Raw genomic sequence first — 24,039 nt, forward strand, 5'->3', positions numbered from 1 at the left:
GTGTGATACAGCACAGCTCAGCACAGTGTGATACAGCACAGCACAGTGACAGCATGGCAAAGCATAGGCAAGCACTGTAAAGCACAGAGAGGTCTGGTAAAGCATATGGAAGCATTGTGAAGCACAGAGAGGTATGGTAAAGCATATGGAAGCATTGTAAAGCACAGAGAAGTATGGTAAAGCATATGGAAGCATTGTAAAGCACAGAGAGGTCTGGTAAAGCATATGGAAGCATTGTTAAGCACAGAGAGGTCTGGTAAAGCATAGGGAAGCATTGTAAAGCACAGAGAGGTCTGGTAAAGCATAGGGAAGCATTGTAAAGCACAGAGAGGTCTGGTAAAGCATAGGGAAGCATTGTAAAGCACAGAGAGGTCTGGTAAAGCATAGGGAAGCATTGTAAAGCACAGAGAGGTCTGGTAAAGCACAGGTAAGCATTGTGAAGCACAGAGAGGTCTGATAAACAAACCATCATAGTAAAAGTATAGCCAAACGTAAAGCATGGGGAAGCACAGAGAGGTCTGGTAAAGCATGTCATAAAATAGGGCAAACCACTAGAGTCACACAGCCTCCCTCCCTTGCTCCCAGCCCCTGTGCTCTAACACATTAAGCCCCTATGCTGTCTCTCTATCGATCCTCTCTGCTCTCAGTGCAGCGTGAGAAGGCAATCCTTGCCTCTCTATTAGCCTTGATTAGCAGAACAGCTCTGAGCCACAAAGCACACCGACCAGAGGCCAGCCAGCAGCGTTGCAGGATCATTGAGACACTGTACCTTTAAGAGAGGGAGAGAGAGAGAGAGAGAGAGGGAGAGAGAGAGAGAGGGAGAGAGGGCGAGAGAGAGAGAGAGAGAGAGAACACATCCATCATAAGCACATTTATTTTGTGGTTCATTCCTAGCTGTACAGAGCATCACTCCTGCACACACACACACACACACGCATACACACACACACGCACACGCGCTGCAGCTACTGAAATATTTTGGAGTGTCTATGCGAGGAGGCTGGAGCTGAGCCTCGTACACAAGGAAGGGAGGAAGGAGAGGAGGAAGGAAGGAAGAAGAGGAAGAAGAAGAAGAAGGAGGGAGTAATAAACTTACAGCAAAGACAAGTGGGTCCAGGTTCACAATGGGCAATGCAGTTTCACAAGGCATGTCTCCTATCTCCATGCATACCTAGTAGCAGGTATTATTTACTTGTGTGTTTAACAACTGCTGCTTGCACATCAGATAAGAGTGCGGACTGACGCTTTAGTGTGTCATATTATTATGATGATTGTTATGATTACGATTGAGATTTTGATCATTAGCAGGATCAATCACACACTGTGTAGATCATTAAAGTAGACCAGCAGTTTTACACTATTATTATTATTATTATTATTATTATTATTATTATTATTATTATTATTATTATTATTATTATTGACATTGTTGCTGCTGTCATTATCGAGAGAGAGAGAGTGAAACTGACTGAATGAAAGAAGAGAGTGAGGGTGAGAGGAGGACAGGGTGACACACCGGGGCGCTGCCGTTTGATATTTTGCTGACAGAGAGAGAGAAAGAGAGAAGAGAGGACAGAGAGACAGAGAAGTATTGTGCTACACCGGAGAAACAGGGAGAAATAGACATTGCCATTGTGCATGCATTTATAAACAAAGACATACATATATATATATATATATATATATATATATATATATATATATATATATATATATATATATATATATATATACATTATAGTTCATATGTATTTGTATATATATATTTATGTGTACAGAAGTACAGGGGTAAGCGAGGGGGTGTTATCTTCTGCAGAGCGAGGGATGAGAGGATTGCTTTGCAAGAGCGAGGGTAGGGAGGGATGCAGCTATATTTTGCTGAGAGATTGAAGGACTGGTGCAGAGCTCTGCTGTGGGTTAGGATTAGGGTTAGGGTTAGGACTAGGGTTAGGACTAGGGTTAGGGTTAGGGTTGGGTGGAGGGAGGGGTGTAGAGCTCTGCTGTGGGTTAGGGTTGGGTTAGGGTTGGGTGGAGGGAGGGAGGGGTGCAGAGGTCTGCAATGGGGTTGGAGTAGGATTAGGGTTAGGGTTGGGTGGAGGGAGGGAGGGGTGTAGAGCTCTGCTGTGGGTTAGGGTTGGGTTAGGGTTGGGTGGAGGGAGGGAGGGGTGCAGAGGTCTGCAATGGGGTTGGAGTAGGATTAGGGTTAGGGTTGGGTGGAGGGAGGGAGGGGTGTAGAGCTCTGCTGTGGGTTAGGGTTGGGTTAGGGTTGGGTGGAGGGAGGGAGGGGTGTAGAGCTCTGCTGTGGGTTAGGGTTGGGTTAGGGTTGGGTGGAGGGAGGGAGGGGTGCAGAGGTCTGCAATGGGGTTGGAGTAGGATTAGGGTTAGGGTTAGGGTTGGGTGGAGGGAGGGGTGTAGAGCTCTGCTGTGGGTTGGTTGTTTTTTTCTTTTTTCTGCAGTTTGTTTTTGCTCCATGGCCTCACAGGGAAATGATAGCTTTGTTGCCGTGGAGAGAGAATTACCAGGGGGATGAGAGAGGAGGAGAGAAGGGAAGGGAGCGGGATTGGGAAGAGAGAGAGCAGAAGTGACAGGGGAGAGAAGGAGGAGAGATATTGAAGAAGGAAGCGTGTGAATATATTATTGGACAGGTGTGCAAATATAAAGTACCGGTCTGCTATAATATATCTGAGTCACTTAGGAGTTTTTTGTAATTAAACGGAAAGTAGCATAACCAGCCCTGGAGTTCAGAACTCCCCTCGATGAAGTCTATTATTATTATTATTATTATTATTATTATTATTATTATTATTATTATTATTATTATTATTATTATTATTATTATTATAGAAATGATCAGGAGCCAGGAGTTTGAGCAGGGTTAGAAACTCACACTAGCCCTGCTGCTGCACCCAGTCCTGGGGTTCAGAACTCACTTTCTCCTTGTCCGGGAATATTATTGAAATGACCAGGAGTTTGAACAGTCAGTCCCCCTGGTAAATGTGCTCACAATTAACCGATTCTCATCACAGTGTGAATAAGCCTCCCCTGTTAATAACAGGGCTTGTTAGTGCGTCTATAAGGGAAGAACATTTTATTTCAAAATCAAACTCCGGGCTGAGAGAGACGCTGCGTGATTATAATGTTCGTTAATATTAACACGCGCACAGAAAGACCGCCGTTGGGTTCTTCTCATGCGCGAGGTGGCTGTTCTCGCGCAAATGGCGCCAGGATCAACCCTCCTCGAGCTTGTGTTAGTTACCTCAGAGACCCAGAGACTGAACACAGAGACGCGATTTTAATTAATCAATCTTAAAAAATAAGGTATTCTCAAGTTCGTATAACATATCAATACCACCACCAGCATACATAGGTAAGTTAAACTTGATTTTAATATTTGGGTTTTTAACAGATCATGTTTTTTTTCATTTTATGTAGAAAACACAAGGAGACTCACGACGTCTCTTAAGGAACATATGAAGCCGGTTCGTGTATATTCTGTCCAGTCATTTTTTTCCTGTTCAGAACTCAGGAAGAAAACGTAAATTGACTCGCTTTTTTACATTCTAATCTTGAAATGATAAATAAATAAATCGAGAATTAAGTGGTTTGCCGTTTTCCAATTTTAAATTCTGAAAAAAAAACATGTTTCGCCTTGACTTTGTTTATGAAATATATGAAATAAATAGAAACTTAACCACAAGGTTAAACGGGCGAGTGCACCGAATTCTGCATTAAGACTGAATCGCACTATTGTCATGGATATGGTTTACCACATAACATTTCAAGCAATACGATTTTAATACCTGTTGTTATGATGCTCTAAATAAACTAACCTGCTACACACACTGCCAGCGTATGTTTAAAATACAACATTGATATAGCATTTCGATTTCAACACCACGTCACTTGAACATACTTTGCATAAAATATTTTCTAAATAAAGTTGTTAAAGCAGGAGAAAGGCAGACCAAAATAAATAAATACATAAATAAATGATCGAGTAGGCAGTGCCTCCTCCGAAGAGCCAGCCACTGTGTAGCAGTGTCTCCTTCCCTCTGTCTCCTTCCCTCTGTCTCCTCTTTATTTCCACACTGTGTGTCCTCTGGTCCTGGTTTCTGTGCCACTCACAAAGGGCGTCTTGAATGAAGAGAAAGTGTGTTTTATAACTGGCATGAATACATACCCTCCCCATCTCATTTCATTGCTCTTTTTTTAACAAAATAGCCCTTCATTAAATGACCATTTGATGTAATTGTGCTTCATACAGGAAATCACATGTATTGTGATGCGGATTGCATATCGACCTGCATGTGGGAATAGGGATCATTACACCCCTGCTGGAAACTCTTCAAAATAAAACTCAACAACTCTGAATTCTTTCAGAGAGGCAGTTTTAGCTGAAGACGCTGCAGAGCCTTAGTAATGAATGCTGTCAGGCTGTGAGCGAGGGGATTGGCTTCAGGGGGAATGGGAGCAATGCAGAGTCAATTGAGAAGAAATAATAATATATTCTGCTATACGTGATGTATTCACTGCCTTAGAGCTGAGGGACTGAGAGAGGGAGGGAGGCAGTGAGGGCTAAAGCTTAGAGCTGAGGGACTGAGAGGGAAACTTTTAGCGAGGTCAGTTTACTGTGGTATGTTTTTTGCTTTATCATACCTCTCTGTGCTTTACAATGCTTCTCTATGCTTTACCATACCTCTATGTTTTACAATGCTTCTCTATGCTTTACCATACCTCTATGTTTTACAATGCTTCTCTATGCTTTACCATACTTCTCTGTGCTCTGTCTGTCTGCCTGCCTGTCTGCCTATCTGTCTGTCTGTCTGTCTGTCTGTCTATGTATGTGAGTCTGTCTGTCTGTCTGTCTGTCTGTCTGCCTGCCTGTCTGTCTGTCTGTGAATCTGTCTGTCTGCCTGTCTGTCTGTGAATCTGTCTGTCTGCCTGTCTGTCTGTTTGTGAGTGTCTGTCTGTCTGTGAATCTGTCTGTCTGCCTGTCTGTATGTTTGTGGGTCTGTCTGTCTGTCTGTCTGCCTGTCTGTCTGTTTGTGAGTGTCTGTCTGTCTGTGAATCTGTCTGTCTGTCTGTCTTTCTCCTCGTTTGGGCTGGCATGGTTCTGGTGTGGGGCGTGTTCTCCTGCTATACCCGGGGTCCCTCCATGACTATGGAAGGCTGAATGAATAGTTTACTGAAGCATCGCTATGAATGAAGTCCACCTGATAGTGCTGCTCTTGTACCCTCACGGCTGTTTTCAAGACCCTAATGCACCCGTTCACCGTGCTGGAATAGCGACCGGTTTGAGGAGCGAGACAGAGACACTTCAGGCTTGGTGCTCCTGTGGTTAGAGAATGGGGCTTGTTGATACCAGGAGGTTCCTAGTTCAGTCGCAGCTCAGCCACTGACTCACTGTGTGTGACCCTGAGTAAGTCACTTAACCTCCTTGTGCTCTGTCCTTCAGATGAGACCTAAAACAAACAAGGTCCTATTTTGGTGACTGCAGCAGCAGTTGTGATGCATAGCTCACCCCCCTAGTCTGCTAAATGACAAAATAATCTTCCGCGGCCACCGCAATCCCAAATCGAATTGAGCATGTCTGGGATGAACTTTGACAAAGCGTTCGGCATGAAATCGCGCGTGAAATGTTAATGCCTGAATACGCTCCCCTTCCTCGAGAATTCTACCTCCTTGTTGCCTAGTTCCAGCTCACTAACGCTCAGAGCTTATTTTGAGTGTGGCAGTGTTACTGTAACAGTGTACCCCCACCCCTTATAAAAGTGTCCCACAATAAAAGCACAGCAAAGTGTAATAAATCACAGTGAAAGCATGGTAAAGCTAAGCACTGTAAATCAGAGAAGTATGATAAAACATATTAAATAAGCAATCTGGGATAAACTGGTAAATGCATAGCATAACCATGGAAAAAGCATTGGGAGGAAACTGCAAATTGACCATGGTAAACTTTTCTAAAGGGTATGTATGCATACAGGGAGGGAAGTAAGACTCCCATATATACATAGTGAGAGACAGTATACTGTACATTCAACCCTACTCTCTCTCCCTCTCCCTCTCTCAACTCAGCGCAGTGAAGTGGAAAGCAAGCTGGCAGGCAGGGGGGGGAGGAGGGAGGCAGGCAGGTGAACTCTTGCTGGGAGACTAAGTGCTTTTGAGCCCTTTAGCAATCCTTAATAGCAGTCAAGCGAAACAGGAAAGATGAAAAAAAACGATATATATATAGCATGCCACAAACCATACAAAGGAGGGGTTTTGCAAAAAACTAGCAATACATCAGTGCCCCGGGTGAAACAGGGACACGTGCTGGTCCTGTGAAAGGTTGAGTCACATGGAGCTGTTTTTTGTGTGCCTGTGTGTGTGTGTGCGCCTGTGTGTGTGCGTGTGTCTGTGTGTGCCAGAGTCTATGCGTGTACCTGTGTCTGTGTGTGCCTGTGTCTATGTGTGTGTGTGTGCCTGTGTCTGTGTGTGTGCGTGTGTCTGTGTGCGTGTATCTGTGTGTGCCTGTGTATTTGTGTTTACGTCTCTGTGTGTGTGTTTGTGTGTGTACGTGGGTCTGTGCGTGTGTTTTGCAGTATTTTAAAAGCAGACGGACAGATTGCTCAGCAGGGACTGTGTTGACTGTTTAATTAACAGTTTCAGAGATCGCTGGCAGAGGACAGAGATTCAACTGCTAGGGTTTTTTTTGTTTTGACCACTCGGCAGACAGAATCGGATTAATAGGCAGTCCAAGATTACTGCTAATCGGGGTCTGTGAAACCAGCCCTAAACCTTCAAACCTTTTGTGAAAGCGTTTATTTAAACCGTTTCAAATGTTGAGTGAGTAGGTGGGTGAAATTCAGCATGTACTGAACACCCATCTTTATAGTGTGCTTTCATGTGGATTTCAAATTGACATAGATTTTCACACAGAGTATGGGACCACAGTGGTTTACGATGCAGCAAATCTGTAAATGATGAAACTTTTGGTGAAAATTAACGATCCTCATAAACCAGTGCGTTTGTGGGAAGGGTATGAAATCTGTTTAGAGCTATTGATTATTCACAGCTACCCTAACACCAACCTCAACCCTATTCCCAAACCCTAACCCCAACCTCAACCCGATTCCCAACCCCTAACCCCAACCTCAACCCTATTCCCAAACCCTAACCCCAACCTCAACTCGATTCCCAACCCCTAACCCCAACCTCAACCCTATTCCCAAACCCTAACCCCAACCTCAACCCTATTCCCAACCACAAACCCAACCCACCCCAACCCTATTCCCAAAAAACCTGAGAAATACCGTCATGCAAAAAAAAAAAAAAAAACCTTTTTACAAACTGATTTTGAATTTGAAAGGAGGAGAGAGAAGGGGGGAGATAGAGAGAGAAGGGGAGAGAGCGTTAAAGAGGTGGGTGTTTGAGCAAACATCCTTCCCCTTTTATTTTTCCCCATTGACTCCACATGATTGCTCTTCTGAAAGGCAACGTCTTTACAATGGCACTGAGGACACTTGAAGGACATTCGATAGAAACAGCAGAGCTGAGCCAAGCACAGAGCTGCCGTTCCTGTTTAAAATGAAGAGTAATGATCCTCGACAGCACAGACACACTGACATGCGCACACACACTGACACGCACAGACACACTGACACGCACACACACAGTGCTTGGTATCTGGTGTATAGATGTGATATATGATATATATTTAACAGCAGCAGTAAGGCTTGTTCAGAAATGTGTAGAAAGCCTTCTTGGCCGCTGCTCTTATCTGGCCCGCTGCACACAGGCAGGCCGTCGTGCGGAGCTAATCTGTGACAGAGGATCCCTGATAGGAAGGCGCTGTCGTTCGCAGCAGCTCCGTGTGTGTGTGTCAGTGTCTGTGTGTGTGTGTGTGTATGTCAGTGTGTGTCAGTGTCTGTGTGTGTGTCACTGTGTGTGTGTGTGTGTGTCAGTGTCTGTGTGTGTGTCAGTGTCTGTGTGTGTGTGTCAGTACATGTGTGTGTGTGTGTCAGTGTCTGTGTGTGTGTCAGTGTCTGTGTGTGTGTGTAAGTGTATGTGTGTGTGTCAGTGTCTGTGTGTGTGTGTCAGTGTCTGTGTGTGTGTGTGTATGTCAGTGTGTGTCAGTGTCTGTGTGTGTGTCAGTGTCTGTGTATGTCAGTGTGTGTCAGTGTCTGTGTGTGTGTCAGTGTCTGTGTGTGTGTGTGTATGTCAGTGTGTGTCAGTGTGTGTGTGTGTGTCAGTGTCTGTGTGTGTGTCAGTGTCTGTGTGTGTGTGTGTCACATTCAGTGCCCTTATAAAAGTTTCCCACAGTAAACTGTAATAAAGCAAAGCGTAATCAAGCACAGTGAAAGCACGGTAAAGCTAAGCATTGTAAGTCCTAGAGCAAGTCACTTTAGCGTTGGCATCACCAAGATTTATTCATTCATTTATTTTCATTTATAACAATTGTCAATGCACAAAAAAAAGAAAGCACAGTACTGTAAAAATAAATAAATCCATTAATAAAAGTTCCATGTTGTATCGACGTTGCGCTTAGATTTCTGTTCAGTGGAGCGGAGAGGAAGATTCCTCGCGGTTATTGAATTACCAGCCGGCTGTCATTCCCTGCTTTCTGCGTGCCTGTGTGTGTGCCTGTAAGAGAGTGTGTGTGTATGTGTGTGTGTGTATGGCTGTATACATGTGTGTGTGTATGTGTGCATCAGTCACTTTGTGTATATCTCTGTGTGTTTGTTAATTCCTCTAACACATTAGTTTAAGGTTATGAGATTCGGGGGCACCACTGAAGCGGCGAGCATGTGTTCATTCTCGTGAGCATATGGGACTGAGGTGCAGAGGCATCTGGTGTGCCGCGGAGGGGGCAGACACACACACATACAGGCAGGTAGGCAGCACCCTGGGAAACTGAGGATAGTGCATCGATTTTGAAATGAAGCACAGATTTGCAAGGCAGTTTTCCTTCCATTGCTTTTGCAAGCACTGTGGGTCTGGCATTACCTCCCTTAAAAAAAAGCTTACTGTGTAAACTTCCTCCCATGCTTTTCCCCTGCATGTTATACTATGCGTTTGCTGTGGTTTGCCATGTTTTTTATTAGTATGCTTTACCAGACCCCTCCGTGCTTTACAATGCTTCCCTATGCTTTACCATACGTCTCTGTGCTTTACAATGCTTCCCTATGCTTTACCAGACCTCTCTGTGCTTTACAATGCTTCCCTATGCTTTACCAGACCTCTCTGTGCTTTACAATGCTTCCCTATGCTTTACCAGACCGCTCTGTGCTTTACAATGCTTCCCTATGCTTTACCAGACCTCTCTGTGCTTTACAATGCTTCCCTATGCTTTACCAGACCTCACTGTGCTTTACAATGCTTCCCTATGCTTTACCACACCTCTCTGTGCTTTACAATGCTTCCCTATGCTTTATCAGACCTCTCTGTGCTTTACAATGCTTCCCTATGCTTTCTTACACTCTCCTGTGTTTTCCCTGCTTGCTGTCAGTGCAGTGAGTGTGTTCAGTGTGTGTGTGTGTGGGTGTGTGTGTGTGTGTGTGTGTCGGAGCTGGCACACCCCTCAGCACTGGCAGCACACTGATAGCAACGAGAGCTGCGCTGGGGATTCCAAGTGAAGCAAAGCCAAAGCAAAGCCACTCACAGCATGGAGAGGGAAATGCATTGCAGTAACAAGCAGGAGCTCCTGTGTTATATAGACAGGTAGAGTGAGAGACAGATTGGGATTTGGATACATAGATACATAGATAGAGAAAGAGAAACAGACAGATTGATAGACTGATATGTAGTGAGGGAGGGAGCAGTTCAGTCTCCATGCCTCAAGCCTGCCCTGGCCTGGAGGGAGCTGTCAGTGTACTTACCTGTCACAGTTAGTGTGAATATGTCTAATTAGAAAGTAACGCACAGTGGATATTATTATTAAACTTTGATGCCAGGGTTTGAGAGGCACAGGCAGTTTACTGAAGCACTTGATCTTGCAGGGTCACGCAGGCTGGTCTACTAACATTTCACTCCTACCTCTCAGCATTCACCTTGTCCATTTATTACCACCGTGAAAGCTTAGCAAAGCTCAGCAAAGTGCAATAACCTTTTTAGCAGTTTACCATGGGAAATCTGCCCAGTAATTTAAAATCTTCCCCTTGATTTCTGGAGTGAGATTTCTAATTGTGTGAACAAAGTGCAGGGATATCTCACACAGAGCGAGGCTGAGTTCTGAGACACGGGTGCGAGAGCGAGGCTGAGTTCTGAGACACGGGTGCGAGAGGGGGAGGGGAGGGTTTAATCGCCTGAAAGGGTCTTTGTGATATACACCGGCAGACAGACCTTCATTGTGAATCTGATTCTTCGAGACATTCTTAGCAATATGCATGCGGTTTCTGAGAGATGGAGAGGGGGGAGGAGAGAGAGAGAGGGGAGAGGAGAAAGAGAGGAGACAGAAAGAAAGAGGTGTCAGAAATGTTATGCACAGTATAATTTTGCAGCCAGCAGCCTCCTCAATGGAGATGCAGAGTAGAGGCCTTTCAATACATCTGCTCTGTTCCTACAGTTATTTATTTATTTATTTATTTATTTTTAAATTCTGTTACATGTTTTTGGCAACAAAACCTTGGGCAATGCTTGTGTGACTCGTCATGTCGATAAAGATCATTCGAGTTTGAAGCGAGAGAGAGAAAGAAAAGAAGAAGAAGCAGAAATGACTGCCCTGCCAGCTCGTGCTTCTCTGTGTGTTGGATGTTCTGGCTGTGGCAGTATTTGCATAGCTTGTCATGCCGATAAAGACGAGTGAATTTGAGAGACAGATCTGAGGGATAGAGAAAGACAGAGACAGATATAGAGAGAGAGAGAGAGACAGACAGACAGACGTCTTGCGTTCTCTCTGTGCAAAACACGGTGAAGATATTTAAAATGTTCTTTCAAAGGTACAGGATTAAAATACATTCTGAAAAAGAAATAAAAGTGTGTGTTTGAAGCTGACATCCTATTGAAGACACTGAGAAAGACTTCCAGTTGCAATTTCTGTCTTCATTAAGTTCGTGTTAGTCCTATTAAAATATTCTGGGGCGCCGATGGGGAAATTGCAGTTACAGAGACAAATACAATCTCAGTATTGCACATTGAAGCGAGGAGAAAGATTTGACAAACTGCAAACTCTGATTCATTAATCCATATGGACTTCTCAAAACAGAAAGGAAACCAGAGCTCATTAAATCACAGCAGAAAGATTCATCACCCAGAAACCTTAACCCATTAATCATTCATCTCAGGATAAAGACAATTATAAAGCTTACATTTTTAATGTAATATGAAACTTATTAATGGATTAACAGTTAATATATAAAACATCAAACTGTTAATTATGTATAATGTGTGTTTATAGATAGATAGATAGATAGATAGATAGATAGATAGATAGATAGATAGATGCTGGAAACTTGTCAAGCAGACCAGCATTTGGGCTTTAGTGCCTTCATCAGTGCTATTGAAACTAGAAGAGACTGAGTCAAACAGCCTGTATAATATTCTATTGAGATTGCACACAGCGCCCTGTATGATTTTCTGTATGTGTATTAAATCGTGTTTCTCCTCCCTGCGTGTGCGTGTCCCGCGCAGACCCCGAGCGTCCCGGTGCACACATGATCTCGACGGACGACGCTGAGTACCCGCGGGAGTTCCGGACGCTGGGGAGCGGGGGGGCGGTGCGGCGCTTCTCCAGCGCGGGGCTGGTGCACACGTCCGAGCGAGTCCAGAGCCTGGAGGCACTCAGCAGCCTGCCCAGGAGAGAATCCTTCCTGCCCCCGCACCACCAGGGCTCGCCAGCAGGGGGCATGAGGGGCCAGCAGGACAGGGTGCGAGAGCAGGTACCTGACTACCACACTGAGGGAGGGGTGCCCTTACAAAAGTTATTAATTATTATTACTAATTAGTCATTTAGCAGACGTTTTTATCCAAAAAAGACAAGGGGGTGAATTGTGCATCAACAACTGCTGCTGCAGAGTCACTTCCAAAAGTCTCATCCGAAGGACAGAGCACAAGGAGGTCAAGTGACTTGCTCAGGGTCACACACACAAAGTGAGTCAGTAAACCACTTGACTATTTTTTTCCCACAGTATTTTTGCAGTTTGTACCCCCATGCTTTTCCACGTGGTTATACTATGCATTTACCATAGCTCAGCCTGGTTTGCCATGTTTTTTAATATGCTTTACCAGACCTCTCTGCTTTACAGTGCTTCCCTATGCTTTACCAGACCTCTCTGTGCTTTACAATGCTTCCCTATGCTTTACCAGACCTCTCTGTGCTTTACAATGCTTCCCTATGCTTTACCAGACCTCAGTGCTTTACAATGCTTCCCTATGCTTTGTGGTCTCTCTCTCTCTCTCTCTCTCTCTCTCTCTCTCTGCATGACTGGCGCAGTCCTTCACTCTCTCTGCCACACAAAAGTGCTGCAGGTTCAGAGAGAGAGAGAGAGAGAGAGACAGGTGGAGTCCTAAGTTGTCAAGGCAACCCTGTGCCTTATAAGGATATCAATGCTATCAGCTTGCAAAGGTCAGGTTTGAGAAAGAGAGGGAGGGAAGGAGGGAGGGAGGGAGAGCAGTGGCATGTAATGAAGGTAGAGAGAGAAAGAGAGAGAGAGAGACACATCAATATCTGGAGAATGCAATGCTGCTTTTAACAACCTGTGTTTGACACCGCTGGGAGTGGGCGGGAGATAGATGAACATACAATGACATCACGACATCGACGAAATCCCAGTGAAACTGTAAAAATAAAAAAAATCATCACGGAAAAAATCATGAGATAGATAATTACCTGACGATCGGAACTGAACGAGACAGGGAGGGAGGGAGGGAGGGAGAAAGGGAGGGAGAGAGAGAGAGAGGCAGAGCAACGTCAGGGTCTTTGGAATTGCAGGCGGTTCGGATCGTGCTGTAGATGCTGCTGCTGATATTGGGAGATTTACACTGAGGAAAACGATAAGGAATATTTAAGGTGGACCCTTCCAGGCACTGAAGCTACAAAGCCCAGGAGGTAAGCCAGCTCTGGGCTACCTTAAAAAGAGTGATGCAGCATCGAATGTGTGGTGCTGGTGTTTGGGGGGGTGAAGGAGGAGCATTCTGGAGTAGATGCAGGCAGGGATTGCCTGGGCTGCCCTGTGTGTGTCGGCTCAGCTGAGCTGTGCTGCAGTGCAATGCAATGCAACATGGCTATGAGGACATGCTGCAATCTGCAATGCTGTTGTTGTTACTACTACTATTATTATTAATCTGAGTGATTCAGAGAGAGGTGCTTTGAGTCCACGCTGTCTCTCCCTGTGCTGAGTGATTCAGAGAGAGCTGCTTTGAGTCCACGCTGTCTCTCCCTGTGCTGAGTGATTCAGAGAGAGCTGCTTTGAGTCCACACTGTCTCTCCCTGTGCTGAGTGATTTAGAGAGGTGCTTTGAGTCCACACTGTCTCTCCCTGTGTTTGCTCAGACTCAAAGGTTACTAAGAATTCTCAGTAACAGAAATAAGCACTGGCATCAGTAACTAGCAAACTGCTGTGTGAAATGCTGTCACACCGGAGCAGAGGCAAACTAAACCAGGGCTGCACAATGAAAACTGCAGGTAATGTGAAAGACTGTCAAAGCGTTTCTTTTACCGTGCTGCTGAGATCGAGACAGATTTCCTGCTTCACGACGTGTGTGTCTGTCTGTGTGTCTGTGTGTGTGTCTGTCTGTGTGTCTGTGTGTGTGTCTGTGTGTGTGTCTGTCTGTGTGTGTGTCTGTCTGTGTGTCTGTGTGTGTGTCTGTCTGTGTGTCTGTCTGTGTGTCTGTATGTGTCTGTGTGTGTGTCTGTCTGTGTGTCTGTCTGTGTGTCTGTGTGTGTCTGTGTGTCTGTCTGTGTGTGTGTCTGTGTGTGTGTCTGTCTGTGTGTCTGTGTGTGTCTGTGGATGGTAAAGCATAGGTGAGCATTGTAAAGCACAGAGAGGTATGATAAAGTGAGGTATGATAAAGCGTGTACATGGCATTTCAGGGTAAACTATGGTAAATGCGTAGTATAACATACTATAAAATACTATTGTAAACCTTTCTAAGGCTGTCAGTGCAGTGATTAAGACTCTTGGTCAGGGAGTGTGTTCTCATAGTGTAGCGAATCTCCTACTGGCAGCTGAGGAGTTTATAACACTGACGTCAGCCTGAGACCCGTACTGACCTCTCTACTACAGAGCCCGCCCTTCAAGTGAATGGTTAGGGGTTCCTCTTGGAACCGTGTGGTTTGTGGTTTGTGGTTTGCACCCTCGTCTCTCCATTCGATTCAACGGACTGGGATACCAATTCATTACACTGTGGGTTCACTGGTCTGCTGTTTTGAGTGGAGTATTCTTTCCTATGCTTCAGAAATGTAACATTGTCTGTTTCTCTCTCACTCTCGCCTCTCTCTCCTTTCCAGCAGCAACCCAACTACTGGAGTTTTAAGGTGAGTACTGCGCGTTGGTTTGTGTGTGTGTGTGTCACTGTGTATGTCAGTGTGTGTATGTGTGTGTGTCAGTGAGTGTGAGTGTGTGTGTGTGTGTAGGATGTCACTGTGTGTGTGTGTGTCTGAGTGTGTGTGTGTGTGATGTCACTGTGTGTGTGTGTGTGTGTGTGTGTCTGAGTGTGAGTGGGTGTGTGTGTGTGTGTGTGATGTCACTGTGTGTGTAGGATGTCACTGTGTGTGTGTCTGATGTCACTGTGTGTGTGTAGGATGTCACTGTGTGTGTGTGTGATGTCACTGATTGTGATCCTGCTGTTTCCGCAGCAGGCCCGCAGCCCCAGGCACTCCCAGAGCACCCAGTCTGGGCTGGCAGACCAGGCCAGCAAGCTCTCCTTCGCCTCGGCTGAATCCCTGGAGATCATGTCTGAGGCCGACATTCCCATCGGATTCAACCGGATGAACCGACTCCGGCAGAGCCTGCCGCTCTCCCGATCCACCAGCCAGACCAAGCTGAGGAGCCCGGGTGAGAGAGGGGAGGGGAGAGAGGGGAGAGGGGAGGGGAGGGAGAAGTAGAGATACAGTGTGAGTCTTAATCAGGGAGAGCTGAGCAGCAGAGAACTGTGTCCCTCTTAATCAGGGAGAGCTGAGCAGCAGAGAACTGTGTCCCTCTTAATCAGGGAGAGTTGAGCAGCAGATAACTGTGTCCCTCTTAATCAGGGAGAGTTGAGCAGCAGAGAACCTTGTCCCTCTTAATCAGGGAGAGTTGAGCAGCAGAGAACTGTGTCCCTCTTAATCAGGGAGAGTTGAGCAGCAGAGAACTGTGTCCCTCTTAATCAGGGAGAGTTGAGCAGCAGAGAACTGTGTCCCTCTTAATCAGGGAGAGTTGAGCAGCAGAGAACTGTGTCCCTCTTAATCAGGGAGAGCTGAGCAGCACTCCACTCTCTGTGTAACGTGCGTTATCCCCCACAGGGGTGCTGTTCCTGCAGTACGGGGATGAGACGAGGCGCGTGCACCTCACCCACGAGCTGAGCAGCGCGGACACGCTCCACGCCCTCATCGCCCACATGTTCCCGCAGAAGCTGACCACGGGCATGCTGAAGAGCGCCAACACGGCCATCCTGATCAAGGACGAGGCACGCAACGTCTTCTACCAGCTGGAGGACGTGCGGGACATCCAGGACCGCAGCGTCATCAAGATCTTTCGCAAGGAGCCGCTCTACGCCTCGTACCCAGGCTCGCACCTCGCCAACGGGGACCTGCGGGTGAGAGGGGGGCAGGGGGCAAGATTTGATGACCCTTTTATTTCTCTGTTTTTAAAGATGATTTATTTTGTTCTTTCATCCCTGTGTGCTGCGGATTACGTTTTTCTATGTGTGTGTGTGTGTGTAATTATTATAAATGCCCGGGCAGTGTGAGATGCATGTTTCACTTCAGTAGGGAGAGAGGGAGGGAGGGAGGGGGAGCAGAGCTGTAATTAACACTGTAGAATTAGCTGATGAGAAACTCGGAAACTTATTTATTTACAAATATATATTTTTTAATAGTCAGTGCTGTGTAATTTAATAGCTTTTTTGCTTCCTCCTCCCTACTCCTCTTCTTTCCTCTCCTTCTCATCCCCCTCTCTCCCCTTCTCTCTCCCTCTTTCTCCCCATTCCTGTTGTCGCCCCCCTTTCTCCCTTCCTTCTCTCCTCCTCCCATCCCCAATCCCTCCTCTCTCCCCCTTTCTCCTCCCTCCAGAGAGAGATGGTGTACACGTCCCGTGACTCCTCCCCAACCCGACGCCTCAACAGCCTCTCCCCCTCCCCTCACCTCTCCTCCTCCCCTCCCTCCTCCTCCTCCTCCTCCTCCCCGTCCCGCTCCCGTCTCTCCTACACCGGGGGCGGCAGCAGACCCATCTCCTACGCAGGCCCCTCCCACTCCGGGCACCCTCATCACCCCCCCCCCTCCTCCTCAGGTCAGGCCCCCCCCCCAGCAGGCCTCTGCCTCCCCCCCAGCGCCATCCTGGAGCGGCGGGATGTGAAGCCAGACGAGGAGCTGTTAGGCCAGGGAGTGCTGCTGAAGAGCGAAGGTCTGTACGCGGACCCCTACGGGCTGGTTCACGAGGGTCGACTCAGCATCGCCTCCACGCAGTCCCTGGCTGCCATGGGGGACCCCTTCACCTACCCCGTCTCCAGCGGGCTGTACCGGAGGGGCTCGGTGCGCTCCCTCAGCACCTACTCTGCCGCCACCCTGCAGGGGGAGCTGGAGGACGGGCTGTACAAGCCGGGGGGGCCCCTGTACCCCGATACCTACGCCCCCGCTTCCTCCATCGGCATAGGGTTCCGGCCCTCCTCCTCCTTGCCCCAGAAGATACCGGACGGTGTGCAGCTGAGGGACAGGGGGGACCCCTCCTCCTCCTCCTCCACCTACTCGGGATCCCCCAGCCGCGCCTCCCCGGTGCGCCAGGGCTTCAAGAAGGACTCTGCCACATCCTCCGTGTTCGCGGAGAGCCCCAAGTCTCGCAGCGGCAGAGCCTCAGACCCCCCGGCTCTGTCGGGGAGGGGGGGGAGTGGGGAGGCGGGGAGGCTCAGCTCCGCGGGGTGCGGCGCCCCCCTGCTTGCCAACGGGAGTGAGACAAGGTGAGGAGCCCCGCTTACGTGTGTGTATGTCTGTGTGTCTCAGTGTGTGTGTGTGTCAGCGTGTGTCAGTGTGTGTCAGTGTGTGTGTGTCAGTGTGTGTTTCAGTGTGTGTGTCAGCGTGTGTCAGTGTCAGTGTGTGTCAGTGTCAGTGTGTGTCAGTGTGTGTGAGTCTCTATACACATCCCTGTTTTGTAACGCTGCTTTCCTGTGTGCTCAGGGAGAGGATGGAAGCGATGGAGAAGCAGATCGCCAGCCTGACAGGCCTGGTGCAAAGTGTGCTGACCCGGGGCCCGGACAGCGACTCCAAGTAAGACCCAGACCCAGACCCAGACTGATACCAATGATATTGATATTGATAATAATCATGATCATACCTCTCTGTGCTTTACAATGCTTCCCTATGCTTTACCACACCCCTCTGTGCTTTACAATGCTTCCCTATGCTTTACAATGCTTGCCTATTCTTTACCATGCTTTCACTGTGCTTAATCACACGTTGCTGTGCTTTTATTGTGGGAAACTTTTTATAAAGGACAGGGCCAGTGTGATGCACAGACAGACCGGACTGGACTTGTGTGGCTAGCTAGGACCCGTTATTGCCCCTTTGACAGAGCTGGAGAAGAGTTGTTATTATTATTATTATTATTATTATTATTATTATTGTTTAGTCATTTAACAGATGCTTTTATCCAAAGTGACTTACAGAGACTAGGGGGTGAACTGTGCATCACAACTGCTGCTCAGAGTCACTCCCAATAGGACCTCATTTGTTTTACGTCTCATCAGAAGCTTGCATCGTTTACGACTGTAAGTCGCCCTGGATAAGAGCGTCTGCTAATAAATAAATAATAATAATAATAATCATGCTTTTTTAATAAAAAAAATAAAACTATATATTGCTGGCTGCTGACTGACTGGCTGCTGTTTGTGTTTTCAGTGAGAAGACGGATTCCATGAGCGAGGGGTCGGGGACTGGCAGTAAGTATCGCTCACGACAATCCCAGTACGGACCAGTTTAGCTGCAAAGATTGATGAGTTCCTTAGCTTTCGCCGTTCAGCCCATCAGTGCTCGCCCGGTTCCAAGCAGCTGATTGATCTCAGAACTTTGTGATTCAACAACGTGGCTTGGTAACCCTTTGTAACTTAATGAACTGATTTTCAAAGCTTGTTGAGTAAATATACCATAGCACAGGGTAGGTATGCAACAAGAAATCGAGTCATTTAAATTTGATTTGAAATGCGAAAGTGTGTGTGTGCGTGTGTGTCTGTGTGTGTGTGTGTCTGTGTCTGTGTGTCCATTTACTTAAAAAAATACATTTATTTTAATCAGTTCATTCCTTGTGTGTTTCAGCTGCAAAGTTGAAAAAATTTTGAATTTATCTTGTAAGCGATTCAGCTCATTCTCAGACTGTAGTGGTAGCACACAAGCAGAAGTCACCTGTAGTGTGTGCATGTATATACCATATATATATATATATATATATATATATATATATATATATATATATATATATATATATATATATCCTAGCATTTTACAAATGTATATATCTCACGGAAATGTGTTTGAAGGTCTGTTAACACTGGTATATAAATGCCTCTTTAAATGCTATCTCACTGTAATAGCACAGTAATTGCACAGGTGGTTGTGTGTGTTTGGTGTACTCACAGTCAGCCCATGTTGATAGTAGATTGCACCTCTGGAGTGCTGATGAGTCAGTGTTCACACACTCGGCTGTGCGACGATATCATCTTAAATATCACAGGTGCAGTCAGTGTGGGGTCTGTTTGAATGACTTGGGTAGTGTCGGATCTTAATTCCCTCTCTCACTTTATTGTATGTTACCCTTATGAAAGTTTACTGTAGTGAAAGCACAGCATAGTGTAATAAAGCACAGTAAAAGCATTGTAAAGAATAGCAAGGTATGGTACTGCATATTAATAAACATAGGAAATGCATGGGCTGGGGGACGAGACTGCAAAGACAACATGCAAAAATACAGCAGTAAACTTTTATCAGGGGGATAAATCGTTTTCATTCTGTAGGTGGTTTTATTTAAAGCCTGTCCCTCCCTCTGTCTGTCTGTCTGTCTGTCTGTCTGTCTCCATTCACAGCCCTCACCCCCTCCTCCCGCAGCGCCATGGCTCCGCCCAGCCCCCCGGCTCCGCCTCCCCCGCCCTCTGCAGCTCCGGTGCAGTCCAGTGCAGTCACACAGATGCAGATGCAGCTGCACCTGCACGGCCTGCAGCAGAACACCAGCGACCTGCGAGACCAGCTCAGCCATCTGCGCAAGATGCAGGTGAGCCGTCGCATTCACTGGGTCTCAATCACTGTGTCACATTCGCTGCAGCCGCAAGAAACAAGAGAGCAAAGGGGGTGAAAAAAATGTAATAGAAAATTATTAATCTACTGAAGAGGATATATATTATAAATATTTAGAGCATTTTACAGCACCAGGGAATGCATCTGGATTATTTATGGGGGTAACTAGAACCCACACACTTGTCTGCTTGACTCAGTCTCTTCTAGTTTCAATAACACTGGTGAAGGCACTGGAGCCCAAACGCTGGTCTGCTTGACTCAGTCTCTTCTAGTTTCAATAACACTGGTGAAGGCACTGGAGCCCAAACGCTGGTCTGCTTGACTCAGTCTCTTCTAGTTTCAATAACACTGGTGAAGGCACTGGAGCCCAAACGCTGGTCTGCTTGACTCAGTCTCTTCTAGTTTCAATAACACTGGTGAAAGCAGTCTTTCCCAGTTGCTCTGCAGTAAGCCCCCCTCCCTCTCCTCGCAGCTCCAGAACCAGGACTCCGTGCGGACCATGCTGAAGCACACGGAGACGGAGATCAGCGTGCGCGTGACGGACGCCCTGCGCAGGCAGGAGGACCCGCTGCAGAGACAGCGCACCCTGGTGGAGGATGAGAGACTCAAGTACCTGAACGAGGAGGAGCTGATTATACAGCAGCTGCAGTGAGTGCCCTTAGAAAAGATCACCACAGTAACTCTGCACGGTTATTGCAGTTTATCCCCAGTGCTTTTCCCATGGATATACAATCAATAGTTTACCTTGTTTTTTAAAATATGCTTTACCTTACCCCTCTCTGCTTTACTGTGCTTTCACTGTGATTTATTACACTTTGTTATGGTTTTAATGTGAGACTCCCATATAAGGGTTAGTTTACCTTGGCTCAGGGGTTAACTCGTACTGTCCGAAACGATAAAGTCTACCAAAAGATTTCACAGGAATTGAGAAATATGGGACTATACCACAGTGCGAAACAGTGTTGTGAAAAAATAAAATAAATAAAACAGGATTGCAAAAAAACAAACTATCATAACAATAAAAGCGGGTCAGACTCGGCTCGGCTCGGGTGTGCAAGTGTGAAAATGCTATTTATGCTTCACAATGATTGCCTATGCTTTACCATGTTGTGTTCCAGTGACCTGGAGAAGTCAGTGGATGAGATCCAGAAAGACTCCTCAATGAATCCCAGGCTGGTCTCAGTGCAGGAGCTGGAGGAGAAAGCTCTCGTGCTACGCAAACTGGGAGATACGCTGACAGAGCTCAAGAGTGAGTCTGCTGACCCCCAACCCCAACCCCAACCCTAACCCTATCTCAAACCGTAACCCTAACCCTAACCCTAACTCCTCTCCTCAGGTCAGCTCCCCAGCCTGTGCTGAGGCTGGAGGGTTAGGGTAGCTGGTAAGGTAACGTGTACCCATTCTCTCCCTCGTGTCCCCTGTCCTCAGGTCAGTTCCCCAGCCTGCAGAGTAAGATGCGTGTGGTGCTGAGAGTGGAGGTGGAGGCAGTGAAGTTCCTGAAGGAGGAGCCGCAGAGACTGGACGCCCTGCTGAAGCGCTGCAAGAGCGTCACAGACTCGCTGACTAACCTGCGCAGGTGAACCAGCCAGAGCTCACAAGAGCTCCCACTCACAACCACTCACACTCACACCCACTCGCACCTATTCACACCATTCACACCCACTCACACCCATTCACACCATTCACACCCACTCACACCATTCACACCCACTCACACCCACTCACACCACTCACACCCATTCACACCCACTCACACCCATTCACACCACTCACACCCATTCACACCATTCACACCCACTCACACCCATTCACACTCACTAGGCCAAACACTTGCCTGCTTGACTCAGTTTAGTTTCAATAACGCTGGTGAATGCAAAAACAGAAAGCCTTTAATACACAGCCGATGGAACGTGACTCCAGTGAAGAAGTTTTTTGTTTGTTTATTTATTTGTTGTTACATTTCTATTTTTTTGCAGGCAGGTTAACGAGGGAATCTGGAAAAACCACGAAGACCTGTCTAATCAATCCCCAAAACTCGTGGATGATTTCAGCAAAAAACTCGGACTTCCACATGTCCAGTCTCTCCTCCTGGCAATCCCACAGTGCCTCGCGGCTGGGCTCCCAGAATTCCCCTGCCCACTCGCAGAGCTCTCAGACCGTACCCATCAAGAGCAGAGTGCTGGATGAGCTGGGGGGCCGGAAGACAGTGGACAAGTCTGTCTCTGTGGAGGTCAGTAGCCTCAACCGAGCTCTTGAAAGTCTCTCGTAGTGGAGCTGGTACACCAGAGGGTAACCAGCAACCTGTCCCCCTGAGGTTAATACATCAGAAAGAAGCCCTGCTTTCAATGCACTTGTCTTGTCTTGTGTTGTGCTGTATTGATCTCCATGCCTCTGTGGAGTTTAGAAAAGGAAATGTACACTGTTTATTGATTCATATTTCCATTACAAACAAGCATTTGTGTGTGTGTGTATCTGTGTGTCTCAGTGTGTATGTGTGTGTGTGTGTGTGTGTGTGTGTGTGTCTGTGTGTCTCAGTGTGTGTGTGTGTGTGTATCACAGTGTGTCTGATTTCATAGTCTGTGTGGCTCAATGTGTGCGTACATGTCACAGTGTGCGTGTGTGTGTCTCAGTGTGTATATGTGTGTGTGTGTGTCTCCTCTGGTTTCTTACTAGTTTCTTGCCCTCAGGCTGCGGAGAGGGACTGGGAGGAGAAGCGTGCCAGTCTGACGCAGTACAGTGCTCAGGATATCAACCGGTTGCTGGAGGAGACGCAGGCTGAGCTCATGAAAGCCATTCCTGAACTCGACTTCATTGCCAAGCAACAGAGGCTGTCCGGAGGGGTGTCGGGGGGTCACGGGGGGGGTGGCGAGCCAGGGGGGGGCAGTTACTGCGGCAATGGTGCAGAGCGCCAGCGGCAATGCCAGCCCCACCCCCGAACACCGGCCTGGCAAACCACAACACCCTGCCCAGAAACTGAACACAAAGACAGAACACATCCTGCGCAGGGGATCGGGTGAGAGGAGAGGGGGAGAGGGGGAGGTGAAGGGAGAGTGGGAGGGGCGAGAGGGAGAGGGGAGGGGTGAGGGGGAAGGGAGAGGGGGAGAGAGAGGGGTGAGGGTGAGGGGAGAGGAGGAGAGGGGGACGGAGGAGAGGGGAAGGGAGAGGGGAGGTGTGAGAGGAGGAGGGAGAGGGTAGAGAGAGGGGATCGGGTGAAAGGAGAGGGGGAGGGAGGATATGGGAGAGGGGAGGGTTGAGAGAGGGAGGGAGAGGGGAGAGAGAGTGGATCAGATGAGAGGAGAGGGTTAGAGGGGAGTGGGGAAGGGAGAGGGGGGGAGGGGGGAGGGGGAGATCGACCAAGATTTTAAAACTTTTTCAGCATTTTCTGACAAATGAAAAATATTGCTAACATTGAATTAGTGAAGGGTTTATATAGCCTGTACTGTAAGTATACTGTCTGCCCGACATAGCTGTGAATGAACCGATCGAGGGAGTTATGTACATATATCTATATATATAGATATATGTGTGTGTATATATTGTGATGTTTATAAACGCATTGTATAATAACCTATGCTTTATTTTATCCCCACCCACCACCCCTCAGATGAGCTCACAGTACCTCGCTATCGCACAGAGAAGCCCTCCAAGTCTCCGCCCCCCCCCACCGCCCCGCCGCAGCTTCCCCTCCTCCCACGGGCTCACCACCACACGCAGCGTCGAGGTCATCCTCACCAGCAAGAGCATGAAGGTGGGGGCCCCCCCTGCTGGTCAGAGTCCAGCACTGCGTTTACTCCAGCCTTTTATTTGCAAAAAGAAATCATGTTAATGTTACAAAATCAAAAAATAAATAAATATTACCCTTGAGAGTACTTAACAGGATTTGAAACATATAACTGACTTGCATTTGGTTTTAGGTTTGTCAAAATAACAGCCATTTTACAGCGTTAAAAAAAAAATAGGACTTATTTAAAGACTGGAGTAAACGCTTTGAGAATATTATCCAGAGACTCTGCAGTAGAAAGGATGATGTTTTATATATGTGTATATAAGCGCGATATTTATAATTACATACAGAGTATGGTCATGGGTGCGTCTGTGTCTCTGTGTCTGTGTGTGTGTGTCTGTGTCTCTGTGTCTGTGTTGGGCAGTCGGACTCTGAGGAGACTGAGTCGTTGCTGAAGCCTCAGGTGAAGCTGCGGAGGAGCGTGTCCGAGGCGCCCCAGCTAGCCTCCACCCCCCCCATCATCGCATCGGGGGTGCGAGACAAGGACGAGGAGGACAGGCTCATCGCAGAGCTTGAGGTACGCAGTACCCCCCCTCTCCTCGTCCCCCCCTCCTCTGCCCTCCTCTCCCTCAGTAAAAGCACATCCCAAAGTGTTATAAATCATGTGGAAAGCACGGTAAAGCATAGCGAAGTATTGTAAAGCACAGAGAGGTATGGCAAAGAATAGAAAAAAACATGGCAAACCAGGGTAAACTACAGTACAACCTCTCATTAACAAACCTGTTGGGTTCCAGGCCTTCTTTGGGTTTCTCGCTTTGATTTGTTTTTCTTTTTCTCTCGATGCCTGCTGATAATCAAGGAGCCTGCTCTCTGTGCTTAATGCCATTTAGAAAAGCAGGTTTTGTATAGGAGGTTTTCTCTGAGTT

General features: G+C 47.2%; 1 pseudogene; it reads left to right on the forward strand.

Moving 5' to 3' along the window:
- The first annotated feature begins 870 nt into the window (after nt 1–870).
- On the forward strand, nt 871–23,268 carry LOC117962852 (SRC kinase signaling inhibitor 1-like; annotated as a pseudogene).
- Nucleotides 23,269–24,039: the final 771 nt, after the last annotated feature.

This window comes from Acipenser ruthenus, chromosome 33 (genome assembly GCF_902713425.1).
Source record: "Acipenser ruthenus chromosome 33, fAciRut3.2 maternal haplotype, whole genome shotgun sequence".
NCBI classification, from domain to species: Eukaryota; Metazoa; Chordata; class Actinopteri; order Acipenseriformes; family Acipenseridae; genus Acipenser; species Acipenser ruthenus.